Source organism: Notamacropus eugenii, chromosome 2 (assembly GCF_028372415.1).
Source record: "Notamacropus eugenii isolate mMacEug1 chromosome 2, mMacEug1.pri_v2, whole genome shotgun sequence".
NCBI lineage: Eukaryota > Metazoa > Chordata > Mammalia > Diprotodontia > Macropodidae > Notamacropus > Notamacropus eugenii.
In genome coordinates this window covers 105,156,377-105,169,538 of record NC_092873.1, presented here as the reverse complement: position 1 = coordinate 105,169,538, position 13,162 = coordinate 105,156,377, and the positions used below count along the sequence as shown (strand labels likewise).

Here is a 13,162-nt window from a genome sequence, read left to right as displayed (position 1 = left end):
TATGGGAGTACAAGGGGTAGAAGGATGAGGCAGAATTTCCTTGTGATCCTCATTTGGTGCATAATATCTAAAAATGCTGCTGCTCTTTATTTCTAGTTCAAATATCTTTCTGGGAAGTGAGTGGGGTGGGGGAGGTTGTGGAATTAAGGACTATTAGGATGATCGTTATTAAGATCGCTGGCTTCATGAGGAAACCGTTGTCTTTGTGAGACCCTCAGAGCCCTTCCAGTCCCGTTAATCATGTGGGTGCACAATAAATATTTCATAATTTAAAAAAAAATATGTAGTGGTGATGACTGCCAAAAGAGATGTCATCCTGAGTTGTTCTGTCTATTTCTCTGTCTAGTAGAATATCTTGGACAAAACAGATAATCTCAATTTTCTGAATGAATTAGGGGAAGAAAAGGAGAATAAACATATGACCTACCATGTGTCAGGCACTATGCTAAGTACTTTATACAAATGTCATCTCATTTGATCCTCACAACAATCCTGGGAGATAGATGCTTTCTCCATTTTACATTTGAGGAAACAGGCAGGCAGAGATTAAATGACTTGCCCTTGGTCACACAGCTAATAAGTGTCTGAGACTAGAGTTGATTTCTGGTCTTCCTAACTCCATAGTCAGTACTCTACGCACTATGCCACCAGCTACTTCCAGTTAAACTGTGAATGTACCTGTCTTCCTTCATGTCAGTCTCAGATGGATATTGGGATAGCAATTGAGCTGCCTATGTTAGGGAGCATGTTAGACCAGGGCGGAGGTGTGGAGGGTGTGGAGAGGGAAATGGGGCAGAGAGGGTTGATTCATAGCACTGTTATTCCAGGATTTGTTGAACAAATATATTTTTACCCTGTCATTCATGAATTTTAAGACTTTGATCTTACATCCCAATAAGGAGGAATAAGAGAAACTAGCTTCAGATCTTACTTGTCACTACCTGTGTGACCTTGGGCATGTGTAGAAAGCTTCTGTTAAGCACCTACTACATGTTATATGTCAATCACTGCGCTTAGGTGCTAGAGAGACAAGCAGAAAATGAAACAATCCCTTCCCTAAAGAAATTTACATTCTCTTGGGGGAAATTACACAGATAAGCAAACATAAGGTGATTTTTTTGGAGGAGGCACTAGCAGTTGTAAGGATCACAGAAAAGATGGTATTAAGAGTTGAGCTTTGAAAAAATCCAGGGATTCCAAGAGGCAGAAGTGAAGAGGGAGTACATTCCAGGGCATGGGGGACAGCCAGTATAAAGGCACAAAGATGGGAGAGATGAAATGTCATCTTTGAAGAAAAGTAGTGAGACCAGTTTAGCTCAGTTGGAAAATGTATAAAAGAGAATTTGTATAGGCTGAAAAGGTGGGTTGGGGTCATCTTGTGAATAGTTTTATTGCCAAATAAGAGTTTATATTTGGTTCTAGAGGATATAGGGAGCCACTACCTTTTATTAGGAAGGGGAATGCCATAGTCAGACTTGTGCTTTAGTAAAATCACTTGGATAAGAATGCAGAATATGAATTAGAGAGGAAAGAGATTTGAGGCAGAAAAGTCAATAAACTGCCACAATTTAAAAGTCCTTTATCCCTTACAGATTTAGGCTCCCTATAATGTGAAATAGCTTAAATACCTTACACCCAAATCCTAACTCAGTGCCAAGTTGTATGTTCTTTTATGTTTCAAAAGGATATGGGAAGACAGGCATACTAATGCACTTAAAAGCTTTTTTGGGGGGGCTTTTGACATATTTTATTGATATGTTTTGATTTTATATCATTTTCATTTCCCAGTGTGTCTACTGTCCTCCCCCTCTCAGAGCCATCTCTTATAACAAAGAATAAAAAAGAGGGGGGAAAAATGGAATGAGTTCAGCAAAATTAGCCAACAGGGGGAAAAAAAAGTCTTATTTTATATATATTATTCCACTCCAATAGCTCTCCACCAGTATGAAGAAGAAGGGAGGGTGGTAGTTAGGGAGCGGTTCTGACTTATATCACTTCTTTGGGTCCGAACTTGGTCATCATTAGAATTTTACATTTTTCTTTTTGGATTGTTTTGTCATTCTTGATATTTCCATTTCATTATTATAGTCATTGTGTATACTATTTTCCTGATTGTGCTCATTTCACTTTTCATTAGTTTGTATAAAGTCCTCCCATGTTTCTCTGTATCCATCATGTTCATCATGCTGTACAACATGGTAAATTTCTATTACTCTTATATTTTGTTTAACCTTTCTCTAATTAATAAACTTCTCCAGGAGCAGATTCTTAATAAATATTTCTGATTTGCATTGAGTTCCTTGCTGGTCAAGATTGATTTAGGCTTATGTTTCTTTCCATCCCCACCCTGCTTTTTTAGGGTTATGCAAGGTTATGAATAGCCTGTAGACCTCCAATATTTCTCTCCTAATCTAGCAGTTGTGATGAAGGGAGAATGGTTGTTTAGAAGTAAGGGTTCAAATTAGATGTTCAGATCCTCTCTGCATTTCTTCTTCTGTTCTCCCTTCCCCGTGGATATTTTGGAGTGAATCCCTCAAGGCGTTGGTCTTAGGAGACAGAATCCTCTTTCTGCTAATGATAGTTGGGAGGGAAAAGGGGTGAATGATGGAGAAGTGACCTTTTTTATTCTTTCTCTTCTAGCCATACCAGGCCCCTTCCCCCACCCGGTGAGCAGCATGCAAACAGCATGACGGGCCATAGCAGAAGTGACCAGAGCCAAACCCTTTACTCAGCCAACTGCTGCCAAGGTCACGGTGAGATTTGGTTTCTCTTCTGGGCAAATTTACTAATTTTCATTTTTAAAAAGTTAAATAAAAAAAATTATGTAAACTCTCATTGTCTCATGTTATGGGCTGGAAGACTGTTTAACTTGACTTTGTAGTTACAATTCAGACATACAGTTCAGAGTGGTTAATTTTGTACATTTTCAGCCTCGGTAAGGCAATAGCATAGTTTGGGTACCAGACTAGGAGTCAGGAGCCTTGGATTCTATTATGTGGCCATGTGACGTTGGGCATTTTCTTTTCATTTCTTCTCCTATAAAATGAAGGGATTCCCTTTGAGGTCTAATATGACATGAATCATCAGGATTAATGGAGGGGAGAAGCAAGCGTGGACAATGGCAGACTGGAAAGGAATTTAAGAGTTGTTCCTTTTCAGTTTTGTGTCATAGATTCAGAGGCACACGTATACTCATCCTCTTCTCACTCTTCTAATCAGAGCTGTTCAGGAGAAAAGGTTCTTGGTCTCTCTTGGTAACCACTGAAAACTAATCACAAATTGATTATTTGTAGGATCACTGTAAGTCTTGGAGAAATATTTTTATTTTTTTCCAATTACATCTAAAGACCATTTAAAATAGTCATTAAAAATTTTTTTGAGTTCCCAGTTTTCTTCCTCCCTTCCTTACCTTTTCCCTCCCTGACAACGGTAAGCTATTTGATATAGTTTATACATGTGCAGTCATGCAAAACATATTTCCTTCTTAGTCACGTTGATTACTTGAGTCTTAAGCATTTACTAAACACCTACCTTATGGTAGGCTTTATACAGCCATGTGGGAAATAGTCCTTAACTGTTAGATTTTCTTTGTAAGGATGTTTCCCTTCTAGTCATTCCCTTCCACAGAATGATCTTCTACCCCATATCTTTACCTTTTTACCTCCTCCAGTTTGGGAGTGGGATATAAATCTGTTGTACTTATTAGTATTTAATATAATAATTTCCAAAAGATTCTCTGCTCCATTTTACACTCTTTTATGGACAGTCTTTCTGCAAGCTAAGAGATTGGCTCCTGCTAATCCTTGTCAAAGGTTTATTACAGAAAAGGGTATTATAATTAAGAGGACTCTTGGTGTAGTGGATAGAGAACTGATCATGTAATTGGAACGATTTCACTTCATGTCCTTCCTCTGACCTACATGCCATTTGTGACCATGAGACAGTCACTTTAACCCTTCAGTAGTCTCAGGACTACTGGCCATAAGTTGCAGAGAAGATAGGGATCTATTTTGGTAGAAATTCCTTACCAGGCATTCCTTAACACTTGTGAAATTGCAGGTCTGGTAAAAAAAAAACCAAAAACAGCAACAAGCCATCCAGATGCCTTAGTGTAGCATGTAAGTGACCCCAAGTTCTTGAAGGCCAATGCCATGTCACACATATACTAGAAGGTCCTACCCATCTGGAAACACTTCAGTAATGTGGAAGACTTTATGTCTGTCATTCAGGATCTAAAGCAAAGAGGCATATCACCAAAGGACTGGGAGATGAACTGATGATTTTTTTGGGGGGTGAAGGTGGGGTGCTATATTATCTAACAGAGCTGTCTGCTAAGGCATAATGTGGTTACCCGCCCACACCACTGAAATAATAAATTTTTGTGTCATTTGAAGACTAAAGAAATAATGGGAGAGACTGAGTCAGTACCAGAAAGACTTCTTTTTGAAGATGGGGCAGAAACCAAAGTTTTGTTATCAAGGCAAAACAAACATACAAATAATGGTTAACTGTAGGGCTTTCCTCAACATTTTTTGGTTACCATTAGCATCTGGTCATCTAGAAATGCCTATGATTACTATGGTAGCTTTCCCTTCAGGTTTTGTTGTTCAGGACTAGCATGTCTGGGGAGGGGGGCTGGGAATGGGACTGAGTAGGGCAAGTTCTAGTTCTAAAATGTCTCATATAAAGTGATTTAGGGGAAGGAGAAAAGAAGGGAAGAGTCAACAAGGAAACTTTCAACTCTGATCTTCTGTATACCCAGGGGCCAGAGTGTCACTGAAGGAATCTCTCTTTCTCCCACTTAAATGAGATAACCAACTGCCTGGGTTTGCATGTGAGTCTATTTTTCTGGGACTGGAGTAATTTCCCAAATAAACAGATGATCCTATCGGGAAGCTGTAAATAGCCAGTCAGCACTGGAGAATTTGTTTATGAGTCTAGTGTTTATCTATCCTTAGAGAGGAAATGGCTTCTGCAGCATCTTATTTCTTCAGTTTTCTTCTAGCATTTTTGCAACATTTATAGTGATTCTACAAAGGAATCCTGGATGCAGTAACTAGTTGATCCATTGCATTAGGTTATCCAAAAACCTTGGCTTCTTTCCCCTGCTCCTTCTTGTCCCCTTCCTTCCTTCTCTTCTTTCATCTTCTTTTTTTCCCCTCCTTCTCCTCCTACCCCCCCTCCTCTTTCTCTGTTCTCTTCTTCCTAATGACACTGCTTTCTGATACTTTACCTCTTTCCTGCTTCTCCTTTCCAGATTTCTTGGTTCATAAGCCCCCTCCATTGGAGACAGGGAATGGAGGCTTTGCCTTATAAAGTACCCTGCAGATGTCAGATGGGTATTAGGATTATCCCCTTTATTATTATTGAATGCCTGATATAAAGTGTGATGGTAGGTGACATGAGGAATACAGAAACATGTAATACAAGCTTTTCCTTTGCATTGTGACATGTTGAACATTCACATGTTCTTGGAACTGTAGGCACAAGAGTTCTGTTTCTTGGGCATTCCTCTGGTAGCAAATTTTAGGCTCTATAAAAGGGAGATGGTTGATGGGAGAGTTTATGTATAGGAGATAAGTTTGAAGAAAAAGATGGCATCAGACTGGAAAGAGAAAACTTTGAATGTCAGGCTCAAGAGGTGTTATTTTTTCTTATGTGTAACAGAATCATTGATGGTTTTTGAACAAAGGAATGACTTGTATAGTGCTCTGCTTTAGGGTTATTCTTTTGCATAGCAGAGTTGAAAATAAACTGAATGGTGTTGAGAAAATTGTGGTTCAGGGACACATTAAAAGGCTATCCTTTCTTGGCATAGTGTCCTCCTGGGGAACACTGAGTCTGAATCAATGAATTGCTTTGCCTTCTCTGACAAACTAGTCCATATGTTAGTCATGACTGTTCCTTGAGAAATCACGTTCTAGAAGTGCATTTGTCTAAACTGTAGAGAAATTCCCTGCCTGTAAATCAACCCTGAGAATTCCTCTTAACTTAGTTTTCCCTTTTGGAAGATTAACTTGGCTGATTTCATATTCCTTGTACTCAGAGAACTCTGCTTCGGAACTGAAGGATTCTGGACCTCAGTTACCTCCTTATTGGTGGTCTTAAGCCATCCCCTGGAGGAGAAAGGAGTCCCATTGAGTTTTCATATTTGACAACAGACAGCAGCATGTTTTTTAGTCAGATTCATTACTTGTACTGTCTTCCTCAAAAGTCCCATTTTAAACCTTAGCTAACTTGAGAAGGCATAAGATTTAGACCCCAAAAGAGCCCTGGAGAACATTTTATTTTTCACCTGTGGAATAGAGAAGATAAATGAGGACAATACTTTGCATTCTTTTTTTAAATTTAAAATTATTTCATCATTGAAAAGAGATGATAGGAACCCTCATTTTGATAAAGATGGAGTTGGAATAGGAAGGATGTTTTTTCTTTTCCTGTTCCCACATAAATGTTGCCCATCATATCCCAAAATGGGTCAGTAGTATTGACAGACAATTCTTGTGTGAAGTGTCCTGAGTTCTATAGATCCAAAAGTCCATCTTAAGTTGGTAGCTTTCTGTGTTGCTGGGGTTTCACTCCTGGGTCCTTCTGCTATGCTGATTATTTCAAGATTCTCCTAAGATTGATACATCTGCTTTGACCCCTCAACCTGTCATTGTTCATGAGTAAATGACTCATGTTAGAATAAGTGTTCTGAGTCAGTCAGTACCTGAGACAGAGTTCTTGCTGAGTATGTAGAGTCTAGAGCATTAGGTGGTAAAGGAAGTATAGAGAAGGGAGGAACTCTCAACTGATGAGGGAATTCAGTATCACTTATAAAGCTCCAGCAGTGTGCCAGGCACTGTGCTACATGACCAGTCAAAGTCTGTGCCAGGCACTGTACTAAATGGAATTACAAAGAAAGGCAAAAGACAGTTCCTGCTCTAAAGAAGTTCACCATCTAATGGGAGAGAAAACATGAAAACATCCATGTTCAAGCAAGTTATAGAGAGGGTAAACTGGAGGTAATCTCAAAAGGAAGGTGCTAAAATCATAGTCATGGGGAAAGGCTTCTTACAGAAGGGATATTAACTGAGATTTAGAGAAAACCAGGGAAGCCAGGAAGAGGAGAGGGAAAGAGTTCCAGACATGAGAGATAGCCAGTGAAAGTGCTTAAAATTAGGATCACTTAAGATCCTCTCCATTTAGGAGGGGAGTGAGGTGTAAGAAGACTGGAAAGGTAGCAAGTGACCATTTTCTGAGGGGACTGGCTCATGAGGGACTTTAAAAACTTATAGGAATAGTGGTATAGTAGCTTACATTTTACTGAAGCAGGGATGAAGGAAGGGATTGATTGAAGGAAGTATTGGATATATTATGTAAAAGTAAATAAAAGTATAAATTAGTTTTTAGAGGGATAGAGTATTAATTACTGGGGAGACAGTATAAGCTCCCTGCCCTCAGGGAGCTTCTAGTCTGATGGAGACATTATATGTCCAGAGGGAGAGACTCCTTATAGTAAATTCCAGAAGAATAAAACCTGGTGTGTTCAACTTTGGAAATTTTATAGACAATATAAAGATAACATAAAAATACAGTCAATCAGAACAATAAAGACAAATAAGTATTCTTTTTAAAAAAATGTCGCTGTTGAGGGTTGTTTTTTTCTTTTAAGGTGTTAACATCATGGAAGTTTTCAGTACCATGATGGTCCCCGTTGTTTCTCACAGTATGAGTAAGAGGAAAGACTTGTAGACTAGAAAAACAGACTTTGGCCCCATAGGCCAGAATCTGGCACAGACTAACCATATGTTCTCGGTTCGATCACCCCATGAAGATGACTCCATCTGTCTCACCCACAAGTCTGTGAGACTCTTAGATACTCTCTGTATACACCCTGAGAAAGGGGTGTTGGAGAAATAGAAGATATCGCATGTGGTTGTTGTTTTTTTTTCTCAGTTGGTGTAATGGTTTTTTGAGTGGCTGTTGTCTCAGTTATGTGGGTCCTGAGTCTGGAAATCATACTTTTCTTTTTCGGACAAGAGTAACAGAGACTTGGATTGTAGATGCTAGGGCCTGATCGTAGAGCTAGATTTAGAGCTAGTCAGGGCCTTCCTTCCTCTCTCCCACCTCCCCGCCCCCAAAGGGAAAAAAACCAAAAAGCTGATAGTGCCATTTTATTTCTAAGGTTACCTTTTATTTATCTGTACTAATCTTCCATATTCTCGTTGTTACACGGTAATGCCTCAGTTATAATGTAAGCTTCAAAACTTCCCTCATTTTAACAGATAGAGAGAGAGTCAGGCCTAGACAGGAGAGAAAGCTGGTTCAGTATCATGCAAGTATTAAAATAGCAATGCAAGAATTTGAACCTGGGCTTCTGACTCACATCTGGGGCACTTTTCACCCTACAAAATGGATTTTTACGTCTCCTGGAGGAGCCTAAATTAGCAGCATGATTTTTAAAGTTATTCCCAGGCTTTCAAAGAGATGACTGCCTAGGGAGGGGCACTCCAACATGAAAATGTGGATGGGGTAAAGTATAGGGTTATTTATTAAAATTCCAAAATTCTTGCAGCAATTCTTAACCTTTTTTGTGTAGGCCTAGTCCTTTGGAAGTAGTGTGAAGCCTATGGACCTCTTCTCAGAATAATGTTTTTAAATGCATAAAATACACAGGATTATAGAGGAAACTAAATGTGTTGAAATGTAGTTATATACTTTTTTTTTTAAAGTTCATGGACCCTAGGTTAAAAATCCATGCTCTAGAGCTATTCCTTACCCTCCACTCTCATAACTTTTGTCCCTCCCCAACCCCCCTTCCAGATATAGATGCCTCAATTTCTAAGAAGGTTAAAAACTTTAAAAAACTAAGGAGTGTAAGGAAACATGCTAACGTTTTCATTTCTTTGGCTTTTCAAGGGAAGTACATACTCATAGGATGATAGAATGTCAGAACTAGAAGGGATCTATGAGGTTCAATCCCTACTGACTTTCCCAATTCCCTTCCCTGTTTCTCAAACAAGCCTTCACAGATTTTTGACTTTTTTTACATAGTTGTTTGTAAATTATCTCCCCATTAGACTATGAGCCCCCTTTGCCTTCTGTTGTATATCCAGTGCTTAGCATAGTGCCTGGTGTGTAGTGGGTGCTTAATAAATACTGGTTTACTGACTGATTTTCTATAAAAGTATGAAAGGTATTGAATAACTTACTGCTTTAGTAAAGGGGTATCCAGAACCTAATGAACCCTTGAAAATAATTAGGGTCTCTATTATAAACATTTATAAGATTATAGACCCTTGAGAAGTCACCTACTACAGTGGCATTAAATTCCATAGAAATGGCAGCCATTAAATTGTACATAAGGATCCCTACTGCTGCATATTGATTGAGAAAACTACGTTATCTATGTTCTGTTGTTATCAATTTTTGTAGTCTACTTTTTCTTTTTACTTATTTCATTTAAGTATTTCCCAATTACATTTTAGTCTGGGTAAGCTGCATGGGGCAGTGTATTCATCATCACCTCTGAGTCTAGTCCAACTCATTAGAATTGAGGAAACTCAGACCATGAGAATTTAAGTGACTTGCCCAAGGTCTCACCCAGGTAGTGAGTAATAGAGGCAGAATTTGAACCCAGGTCCTTTGGCTCTAAAATCAATGCTTTTTCTACTGTAGTGTCACCCAGTTCAACCTCTCCTTGAACATTTGAATAAAGTGAGACTCAGAAAGATTAAGTCATTTATCCAAGGTCACACAGGTGGTAAAAGATAGACTTGGGAGTCAGAAGACCTGTATTTGAATTCTGACTTTGATATTTGTTAGATGTATGACCCAGAGGAAGGTACTTAACTTTCTGTGCTCCAGTTTGCTCCTGTAAAATGGCAGTGGTAATATTTGCAATCTCTTTCCTACACTGTTGTTGTTAGAAAAGAATTTTCTAAGCCTTAAAGTGTCATATGCATAGGTTTAAAAAAATTAATATGCCTAGGATTTAGTGAGATATATAGAACTGTTTTTCTTAAAGGTCTCCAGACTCCTCCATCTTTCTAGATGTAAAGAGAATTTATGTTTCAGTTTGGGTTTGACCGGATAATTAGATAACCCTTTGATGTGGAGATTCTGAATCTCTGTATGATTCTTGGCCCTAACTTATTAAGAGTATCTTTATCCAACAAAACCAAGGTTTTCCACAAACCATCCTTTGGTATTCCTGGCAGAGACAGACAGACAGACAGATCCAAACAGTGCTTGAAAATCCTCAGTGTGAACACTTATCTGCTGTAATCTCAGTTTCAGCACTGAATAGGAAATTGAAGTAAGGCACAGTGCGGCTTCACTCATGAAATGTACCTCTATAAGGAAACATGATATACTAAAATGAATCTATGCTCTGAAGTCAGAGGACCTGAATTCAGATCTTACCTCTGGGCAGCTAGGCTGATAGAGTGGATGGAGTGCTGTTCCTGGAATCAGGAAGCCCTGAGTTCAAATCTAGCCTCAGATGTTTTTATTATCATTATGACTTTGGGTAAGTTCCTTAACCTCTCTTTGGCTCAGTTTCCTCTTCTGTGAAATAAGGATAATAATAGTACCTACCTTGCAGTGTTGTTAGTTGTCTAGAGGAACAAATAGTAATTGTAAAGCATTTGGTACAGTGCTTAGAACGTAGTTGTGTTTGTCCTTTGTTGCCGAAGAAGACTGTGCCATCAGAGACATGATGACATGACTTGAACTTGACTTTGAGTGAAGGAGGGCTGTGCAGGTCACCAGCCTCACTTCTCCTCCTGAGCCATCTGAATCCAGTGACCATATTCATCAGGATGACTGGAGATGGCCCAGGATGCACTGGGAGACCTTGGCCCCTTTAAGCCAAGCACTGTATATAAGATACTATTATTATTGCTGCTTTGACTGGGCCTTAAACAATTCTCTTAACTTCTCTGGGCCTCAGTTTCCTCATTTATAAAGTGGTCACATTTGTAAATTCAAGATGACGGACTTTGAGATCCCTCCTGCGCAAAATTTAGATTCTGTGATGGCAGTGCTAGCTTCTGTCTGGAGGCTTAGGGGCATGGTGCTACCTTGGAAGGTTAAGTCCACAGATTGTTGAGCCTCTTTCCTCCTCTTTTTAAATGAGAATAATGAGAAGTTAGCTCAGCCACTCACTTTTTTTTAACTTGTCACTGTCTTTCTCCATTTGCCTTCCATGCTGTGTGAGGAATTGCTCCTTAAAGACTTCTTTAATTAAAAATTATATTCTGAACACTGGAAGATAATATTTGAATGTATTGAGCTGACAGGTGATAAACATTGTTAATATGCTATCATAAATGAATTTCCAAAATTTAAGTTTTGAATAGATTTTAAGAAAGCGTACACGCACACACACACACACACACACACGGCAACATCAACAACAGCTAATCATTTCGATGTAACATAATTGATAAAATCAAGCCCAATAAAAAGTGAGACATAGAGAATCAGGCCAAACTTGGATGCATGGAATAAACTTTTATTAAGTGCCTACTGTATGCCAGGCACTATGCTAAGCACTTTTACAAATATTCTCTTATTTGATCCTCACAACAACCGTGGGAGGTAAGTGCTATTATTCTCATTTTGCAGTTGAAGAAACTGAGGTTGCTATTTCTTTTTTTTCCTTCAGAGTTCAGTAGTAAGGATCCTATCTAATTGGAAAGCACTTTTTCCACCTTAAAGAGAACCCTTCCTGCACTACATACAACATGGATTTGTTGTATCTCTTCATTTCTCCTGTCTTGTCCTCTTTCAAGCAGAGGTTTGCCAGTCTTGAGATGATGGTTGGTTGTTGACTCTTGAGCACAAGGATCCAGGCAAGGCCCTTCTTCAGACTTGTTTGACCAGGCATCTTATTCGAGTGGATGACCACCTAAAGTGTAGCCCATGGGCCTGTTATACTTCTGTGTAAAGTAGCATTTAAAAACATCCTCATTGAAAGATCTTTATGGATCCTGCTTTGTAGAGACAGAAATGTAAAATCATTTGAAGAGAAATAAATTCAGTTCAGCAAATACTTATTTAGTACCTACTATATGCTCCTCACTGTGCTGGTTGCGGTGGGGCTAGGGGAGATGCAATTTTCTTTTCATGTTTTATGGTTTGGTAATTTTCCATTCTAATTATATGCCACAATTTGTTCAGCAGTTCTTCAAGCCATATGTACCTATTTTGCTTTGAATTTTTTGGGACCGCAAAAAGTACAGCTATGACTATCTCAATATATATCTACTCCATGGATCATATGCTCATGCTCAGTTGTGGGTCTCAGATTCAAAGGGTATACACACACACACACGCACACACATATATGTACGTATATGTGTGTGTGTGTGTGTATATATATATATATATATAGAGAGAGAGAGAGAGAGAGAGAGAGAGAGAGAGAGAGTTTATTTGCTTTCTACCCATAAAAACAAATTATACCTCTCCAACAATTTTTTTAGAGTTCCTGTCTTTCCACAACCCCTCCAACACTGACTGTTTCCATCTTGCATTTTTTATTTTTTGTCCAGTTTTCTGGGTATGACTTAAACCTTGAGAGTTGTTTGGATTTTTATTTCTTATTATTAGTGATTTGGAAAAAGCTTTTATATGATCGTTGATAATTTTCTCATTTTATTCCCTCCCCACCTCTACCTCTTCCTGCCCATCCTTCTTCTCAACTGTTTTCTTCTGTGTTTTCCAGGAGCACTAGAATATTTTAGGAATAATAAAAATCAGATTGTGATGATTGTCCTGAGTTAGGGATTAACATGATGGGAATTGTAGGACAATGTGGCAAGTTTCTTTAAAGGTAGTGGGGGCAGTTCCTTGTTGAGCTGGGTAACTGTGGGATAACTGAGGTAGGAAAGCTGAACCAGAGCAGGGGTATTTGTGTGGGAGAACATTGAGGTATCGAGAGTCTTGATGGTTATCACAGTGACAAAAAACAGACATGAGAGTAAGCTCGAAAGAAGTGAGAGAAAAGGAAATTGTGATCAGACAGGGAGGGGAATTCTAGAGGTCAGGGTCAAGCAGATTTTGCTGATGGCAAAATCTAGGGAATGGCCACTCTGCAGAAGAGTTGAAGTGGAGGTCATGGCATCTGAGGAGGTTGATTAGGATATCAGAGTGTTAGAGGGGTTAGTCC

General features: G+C 38.9%; 1 protein-coding gene across 19 annotated transcripts in view; it reads left to right on the top strand.

Annotated features, from left to right (window-relative positions):
- Positions 1–13,162, top strand: part of TRERF1 (transcriptional regulating factor 1) — a 334,655-nt gene that overhangs the window by 233,218 nt on the left and 88,275 nt on the right. For all 19 annotated transcript variants that reach the window (XM_072642154.1, XM_072642161.1, XM_072642162.1 and 16 more), the window contains one exon: positions 2,641–2,753. The gene's annotated coding sequence lies outside the window, so the exon portion shown is untranslated. The remainder of the gene's footprint in view (positions 1–2,640; positions 2,754–13,162) is intronic.